Below are 8,167 nucleotides of genomic sequence, written 5' to 3'. Positions count from 1 at the left end.
AGGTATAGCTGGGTCAAATGGCGGTTCTATTCCAAGTTTTCCAAAGAATCTCCATACTGCTTTCAAGATTGGCTACACCAATTTGCAGTCCCACCAGCAATGTATGAGTATACCTTTTTTTCCCACATTCTCGCCAACACTTATTGTTGTTTGTTTTCATAATAGCTGCCATTCTGACTGGAGTGAGATGAAATCTTAGTTTTGATTTGTATTCCTGTAATTGCTAGCAATGATGAATATTGTTTTCATATATTTGTTAATTGGTTGTATATCCTCTTCTGAGAAGTGTCTGTTCATGTCCTTGGCCCATTTATTGATTGGGCTATTTGGTTTTTTGGTCTTTAGCTTTTTGAGTTCCTTATATATCCTAGAGATTAGTGCTCTGATGTGTGAGGGGTAAAAATTTGCTCCCAAGATGTAGTCTCTCTATTCACCTCACAGATTATTTCTTTTGCTGAGAAGAAACTTTTTAGTTTGAGTCCATCCCACTTATAGAATTATGATTTTAATTCTTGTGCCACCGGAGTCTTATTAAGGAATTTGGGGCCTAATCCCACATGACAAAGATTAGGGTCTTCTTTTTCTTCTTTTAGATGAAGGGTCTCTGGTTTAATTCCTAGGTCCTTGATCCACTTTGAGTTGAGTTTTGTGCATGGTGAGAGATAGGGATTTAGTTTCATTTTGTTGCATATGTATTTCCAGTTTTCCCAGCACCATTTATTGAACAGGCTATCTTTTCTCCAATGTATGTTTTAGAGCCTTTTTCTATTATGAGAAAATTGCATTTATGTGGGTTTGTCCATGTGTCTTCTATTCTGTACCATTGGTCTACCAGTCTGTTTTGGTGCCAATACCAAGCTGTTTTTGTTACTCTTGCTCTGTAGCATAGTTTAAGGTCTGGTATAGTGATGCCACCTGCTTCACTCTCCAGTTAAGGATTGCTTTAGCTATTCTGGGTCTCTTATTTTTCCAGACGAATTTCATGACTGCTTTTTCTATTTCTATGAGAAATGTCATTGGGATTTTGATCAGAATTGCATGAAATCTGTATAGTGCTTTTGGTAGTATGGTCATTTTGGTAGTATTAATTCTGCCTATCCAAGAGCTAGGTAGAACTTTCCATCTTCTAAGATCTTCTTTGATTTCTTTCTTTAGGGTTCTGTAGTTTCCATTGTGTAGATCTTTCACTTCTTTCATTAAGTTGATTCCCAAGTATTTTATTTTATTTTATTTTTGAGGCTATTGTAAATATGATAGTTTTCCTCATTTCCTTTTCAGATGATTTGTCACTGATATACAGAAATGCCTTTGATTTATGGGTGTTGATTTTGTATCCTGCTACTTAGCTGAATTCATTTAATAGTTCTAAAAGTTTTCTGGTGGAACTTTTAGGGTCTTCTAGGTATAGAATCATATCATCAGCAAATAGTGCTCATTTGAATTCTTCTTTTCCTATGTGTATCCCTTTAATTTCTTTTATCTGTGTAATTGCTCTGGCAAGTGTTTCAAGAACTATGTTAAATACAAGTGGTGAAAGAGGGCATCCTTGTCTTGTTCCAGTTTTTAGAGGGAATGCCTTCAATTTTTCTCCATTTGGAATGATGTTGGCCTGGGGGTTAGCATAGATAGCCTTTACCACATTGAGATATGTTCCCTAATGTTATCCCTAATTTTTCTACATCTATTGAGGTGATCATATGATTCTTATTTTAAGTTACTAATGTGATGAATTACATTTATTGATTTCCGTATGTTGAACCAAACTTGCATCCCTGGGATGAAACCTACTAGATCGTGGTGCAGGATCTTTTTGATGTGTTTTTGTATTTGATTTGCCAGAATTTTATTGAAAATTTTTGTATCTATATTCATTAGAGATATTTGTCTGAAGTTTTCTTTTTTTGATGTGTATCTTTGCCTGGTTTTGGAATCAGAGTGATATTGGCCTCATAGAATGAATTTGGAAGTGCTGCCTCTTTTTCTATTTCCTGAAATAAATTGGAGAGTATTGGTGTTAGCTCTTCTTTAAAGGGCCTGTAGAACTTGGCTGTGTATCCAACTGTTCCTGGGCTTTTCTGGGTTGGTAGGCTTCTGATGGCATCTTCTATTTCATTGATTGATATTGGTCTGTTTAAATTGTGTATATCATCCTGATTCAATTTGGACAAATCATATGACTTACAAAATTTGTTGATGCCTTCAATATCTTCTATTTTATTGGAGTAAAATTTTTCAAAATAATTTCTAATTATTCTCTGTATTTCTGTAGTGTCTGTTGTAATATTACCTTTTTCATCACATATGTTAGTAATTTGGGATTTCTCTCTCCTTCTCTTTATTAGCATAGCTAAGTGTCTGTCAATTTTATTTTTTCAAAGAACCAAGTTTTTATTTTGTCATTTTTTTTAATTGTTTCTTTTGTTTCAAGTTCATTGATTTCACCTCTAATTTTAATTATTTCCTGCCTTCTACTGCTATTGGTGTTTATTTGTTCTTCTTTTCCTAGAATTTTGAGATGTAATGTTGTGTTGACTGTTTCTTCTTTCAAGGAATGAACTCCATGCTTTGAACTTTCCTCTTAGTACTGCTTTCATAGTGTCCTAGAGATTTCAATATGTTATATCCATGGACTCATTTACCTCTGATTATTTTTTAATCTCCTCCTTGATGTCTTTTGTAACCCATGTTTTATTCAGTAGCATATTGTTTAGTCTCCAGGTGTTGGAGTAATTTTTATTTTTTATTTTGTCATTGATTTCTAATTTCCCCATGTCATGATTTTTATAATATTTCTTTACTGTAATGTATGACTTATTTAGCATATTGTTAGTTATTTCAAGTTGCTTCCAATTTGCTATTACAAGTAACTTTGCCATGAGTATCATTTCACATGAGTCTTTGTCTACCTCTCTGTGGGTTTCCTTAGAATGTATTTCTGAATGCAGAATTACTCTATCCATGACCTTAAAAATACATTATCAACTTAAAGCCCAACAAAGAGTGTATATGAGGATTATAATTCATGTAATTACTTTCATGACAATTTTTGCCATTTACTTATCATTAATTCATGTTTATGCTTTTAATACTTTAATACACATATCCTTAAACCTTATTTTTCTATTAGAATGTTAAAACTTTTTATTAACACATTTCTTAATATTAAAGATATTAATAACTTTTGGTTTTGTTTTTTATAATTTTTCATTCATTTTAGATATGGGTATAGAATGTTTTGCACTTATGTATATAGAATATTATGGCAGGTGCCTTTTCTTTCATCTCTCTTTAAAATTTAGACAGATGTATTAATTTCTTTGTGATTTTTTTCTATTTGTTAAACATATTGAAACTTATTACATACATTTTTATAACTGTTTTTACAATTTCATGTTTTTGTCTGCAACTGTTTAATCCATCTGAAATTTTTTGTTATTATTTTGTGTGTAACATAATGATGGTATTTTCAGAAATATAGGATGTTTCAGAGAGCGATAGAATCAATAAAATATATAGAGACCAAAAGATAGAGAAACAGAAGCAGCAAAAAAGACAGTGGTGAAGAAACAGAAGGACTGACACAGAGAGAGAGATACAGGAAATTTATTCTAAGGAATCCGTTTGAGGAATTGTGGAGGCTGCCAAGTCTGAAATTTGTAGAAGTGACTGGAGATTCAGGAAAACACCAATGCTGTTATCTTGAGTCTGAAATCTACAAGGCAGGTCAGCAAACTAGAAACTCGGCAAAGTTTCTATATTGTGATATTGAGACAGAACTGAATCTGGTGTGGGAAACCTGTCTTTGTTTCCTAAAGCCTTCAAATGATTATTAAATAGTCATCGGTTTTACTTAAAGTCAACTGATTGGCAGTATTAATCACATCCACAAATTACAGTCACAGAGAGGCTAGTGTTTGACCAATAACTGGACTTTAAAGTCTAGCCAACTGATACATGTGTCTATATTGAGGTAATTTCATATTTCTCAGCTATTTCCATATACTCTCTTATAATCTTTTTTTGTGTTACTTATTATGTAATTCCTTTGTGTTCTAGTATTTATTTCATATCTTTGTTCTATTCCACTTATATGTTGGTATTCTGTAACATGGATATAATTATTACTTGTTCATTCTTTGTAACCCATTTGAGTACCTGAAAAGTCAAGATCCTGTGAGTACTCACTTATTGTTAGTAAAAAAGTGACTTAATTACTATTTTACTTAGAATAAAATCCAAAGTCATTTCTATGAACCGTAATGCCCTGTAAGATTGTGACCCTCAACTGTCATTTTTTTTTTTTTTTATACGAGGGATTGAACCCAGGGGCACTTAACCACTGTCTCACATCCCCAGTCCTTTTTTTTTTTTTTAACTTTAATAATTATTTAAAATGAAATATAAAATGGGAGTTTCTCCAGAAAAGAAAAGATTTGCATGAAAATTTTCTTACCTCATGGTTTATGCTTTAAGAGTACATTTTACAAAAATCAGTAACCAGGCTTTTTTTATGTTTACATTGAAATGACATGGTAAGCATAAATGAATAACTTTCTTTTATGTAGTAGCAAAAAGAGTCAACAATCCTTTCAAGAAAGAGACTATTTCATTTCCTCCCAACTTGGATTCACCATAAACACGATCCACAAATGATATTGGAACCTCACCAATAGTATAATTCATCTGTCTTGCCCGAACAATCATCATCATCTGGAAGACATAGCCCTTAGAAACACATTTTTCTATTAATTTCTGTAGAACTTCCTTTTGATATAATCTGATTATTTTTCTTTAAAATCCCAGCTATATACACCACCATTTCCTTTGTAGCGAGTTCCAGAGACAATATCAAAATTACTCTATTTTTGCTTCCTAATGAATTCAGGAATAAATTTTGGATGGTGTGAGAGATCAGCATCCATAATAACTATATGGTTTCCTGCGGCATGTTCCATTCCATGAATATATGTAGTTCCTAATCCCAGTTTTTTCTCCCGCCGTCTTAGAAGCTTTTCAGAATAACTGATAGCCACGTTTAGTCTCCTGATTCCCTGTGATTTTCAATGCTGACATCACCCTTCCTCCAAAAACTTAATCTTAACTTCACACTTGGATGACTTCATCTCATTCTCTACTGTTCCAATAACAAATTATGTTCCTAAAAAAAGGTGAAGTTTTCCTCCTTCTTAACAGTTTTCCAATTACTTAGTCTTGTAAACTTTTTGCTTCATATCTGGCCCCTGATTTCGTTGTTTAGCGTTTTCCTCTGGCTGGAAACTAGTGAGCGTATCTTGTCCCCTTCTGAATTTGGCTGTGTTATGAGCAGTTCACCGCAGACTGCCAAATCTCTAACAAAGCCTTCCTAGAATTCAAGCAGGACAGATTTCTTTTCTTTTTGACAACATGCAAAGGTCTGGCATGTGTGAAGCACTGGGTTCGATTCTCAACACCACATATAAATAAATAAAATAAAGGTCTATCAACAAAATTTTGACTGGTCCATAGATCTTTTCCAACTGTTCAGTGACATCCTTTGTTCCATCTGGGCTTCCATTATCTATGATTATAATTTCATAGTTGATTCCACTCTCAGAGAAGCTCTTCACCAGCAGCCACACGATGAGCGGCAGGTTCTCGCGCTTGTTGTAGGTAGGTAAGAGCACTGAGTACTTGTCCTGGTGTCTGGAGCGCCCCTCTGGCTCCTGCAGAGAGCTGGCAGGACTCCGACGCGACTCCCCCTTTTTATTTTTTATACAGCATCTTGCTAAGTTTCTTAGGGCCTTGCTAAGTTGCTGGGATTGGCTTTGAACTTATGATTCTCCTGCTTCAGCTTCCAGAGCCACTGGGATTTTGGTGCGCCACCTAAACTGTCTTTCTGACTTCAAAAGCTCATTCACTGTGGTCCACCCACAATGTGACCCATGCCATGCACACTTCCACTTCACTCTTTCACTTTTTTCTTTCCTTCCCTAATTATCCTCATGACTGGCTCTAATTTCATTCCAGTCTTGACACAAATGTACTTTCATTACATAAGATCTTCCTGGCCACCTTCCAATAAAAACATTATTGTCTTCTGCCAGAGAGTTACCTGTTAGCTCCCATCCCCACTTTCACCTTCACACTTTTCTCTATACAACCAAAGCTGGGCATTTCCAAACTATATTTCTCACGCTACATTGCCAGCTAGATTCCCGACTATGTCTTCCACAGGGATACATTAATGCCCTTTAGAAGGTGAGAAGAAGGCACAACCACTCTTCTTGTGATGGCACCTCCAGTGGCAGTAGGCTCAGCAACATCAGTGCTGACTGCTCATTAACAGCAGACAGACTCTAATAGCCTGCAGCTCTGTGATTTCAGCAGTGTTGGTGACAGAAGCTTCAGAGCGCTAGCATGCAGTGGCTGGCAGTTCCAGCAATTACAGCAGCGATGCAATGATGCTGTTTTCCAGCATCTTCTTTAATGAGTGTGGCTTACTATCTCTCTTTCAAGGACAAGGGCAGGTGCCTTTTCTAAAGTAGCCTTCTCTTCCCATTTTGTATCTTTATTCCATGGCAATAGTAGTTCCTTCTTCTCTATTGAATATGCCTTGCTTCCTTTTGCACTCTAGCCCAGTACTGGGGGGAGCATCCTGATCCCAGACTAAGATATTTATTCTTCTCACTTTGGGTCTTGCAGATTTTCCCCAAACTTTGCATATATTTCCTCTCTTTTTGAAATATCAGAGGAGTAATTTATATTTTCCTGGCTAATATTAATCTCATATACTTCCTTTGTTTCTTTGTTCAAAAGAGGATGGCTAACTGACTTTCAAATGTATTCTTAGTACAATAGCCCCACCCCCATCCATGATTTTGCTTTCTGCAATTTCAGTTGTTCACCATCAGCAGCAATCTAAAAGTTTAACTAGAATATTGCAGAAAACGAAAATCCTTAAATTTTAAAATGTGTTTTTTTTTCTGGATGAAACATGATGAAACTTTAAGCCATTTCTGCTTTATCTTGACCAGAATATGAATCAACCCTTGGTCTAACATATCACACTCTATATGCTACCAAACCATTAGTCACATGGTGGTTTTCTTGATTACCCAATAAACTGTCAAGATATCACACTGCTTGTGCTCAAATAACACTCATTTTACTTTGTGGCATCATAACACAAGAGTAGTGATTATGGCAATTCACATTCACCAAAAAGAAGCTGTAAGGAGCATGCTATCATTTAGAACTGGAATATCCTCCAAAGTTCCATACATTGATGACATGGTTGCCAATGCAGCAGTTTCAGAGGCTCATCTTTGGGGAAGTGATTGGATCGGATCATGACGGCTCTGTACTCATTAGTGGATTAATCCATTCATAGCTGAATGGACTCCCAGGAGGCTGTGGAAAATGTAGTTAAGTGGGGCATGGTTGGATAGGTCTCTGGGAGTATGCCCTGGAAAGGTGTACCTTGTCCCCAGCCCCTTCACTTTCTCTATCATTCTCTATCTCACCTCCTTTCCTCTCTCTCCCCGCCCTCCTTTCTGACTGACATGAGCTGAACAGTTTTCTTCCACCATGATGTTCTGTTCATCTTAAGCCCAGAGCACTGGGAGCAGACAACCATGAACTGAAATCTCTGAAACTGTGAGCCAAATTAAATCTTTTATCCTCTAAGTTATTTTTTCTCAGGTATTTATTGTAGCAACAAAAGATGAGTAACACAGGTGTTTAAGTGTGAAGGTGAGAATAAAAAATATTTTGAGAGAAACAGATCAAAATTATGTAAGTTTGTTGTAATTGTTCTATTTATTATTAATTGATAATCTTTAACTGTGCCTAATTTATAAACTAAACTTCATCATAAGTGCATATGTACGAGAAAATCAGTATGTATGGAGTTTGATACTATCCTTGGTTTCAGGCATCCACCGGGGGTTTTGGATCATATCTCCCATGGAAGAGTGGAGAAAGCTGTAGAAAAGCTCCTGATTTCTAGCTGGAGACATGATCACTTAAGTACAAAGTATATTTCATAGGCTGTTTTGTTTCATAGGCTGTTTACTCTATTCATGACAAATAGAAAATAGTTGAAAATAATGTGTACAGGCTGTTCACTCTATTCATGACAAATAGAATATAGTTGAAAATAATGTGCACAGCTTGTCCATCTACTTAT

At 35.5% G+C, this 8,167-nt stretch overlaps 1 pseudogene; it reads right to left on the bottom strand.

Moving 5' to 3' along the window:
* Positions 1 to 4,409: 4,409 nt before the first annotated feature.
* On the bottom strand, positions 4,410 to 7,568 carry LOC125618185 (annotated as a pseudogene).
* Positions 7,569 to 8,167: the final 599 nt, after the last annotated feature.

This window comes from Marmota marmota, unplaced genomic scaffold (assembly GCF_001458135.2).
Source record: "Marmota marmota marmota unplaced genomic scaffold, marMar, whole genome shotgun sequence".
Classification (NCBI taxonomy): Eukaryota; Metazoa; Chordata; class Mammalia; order Rodentia; family Sciuridae; genus Marmota; species Marmota marmota.
Note: the sequence above shows the minus strand (reverse complement) of the source record. Positions and strands in the feature narration are given on the sequence as shown.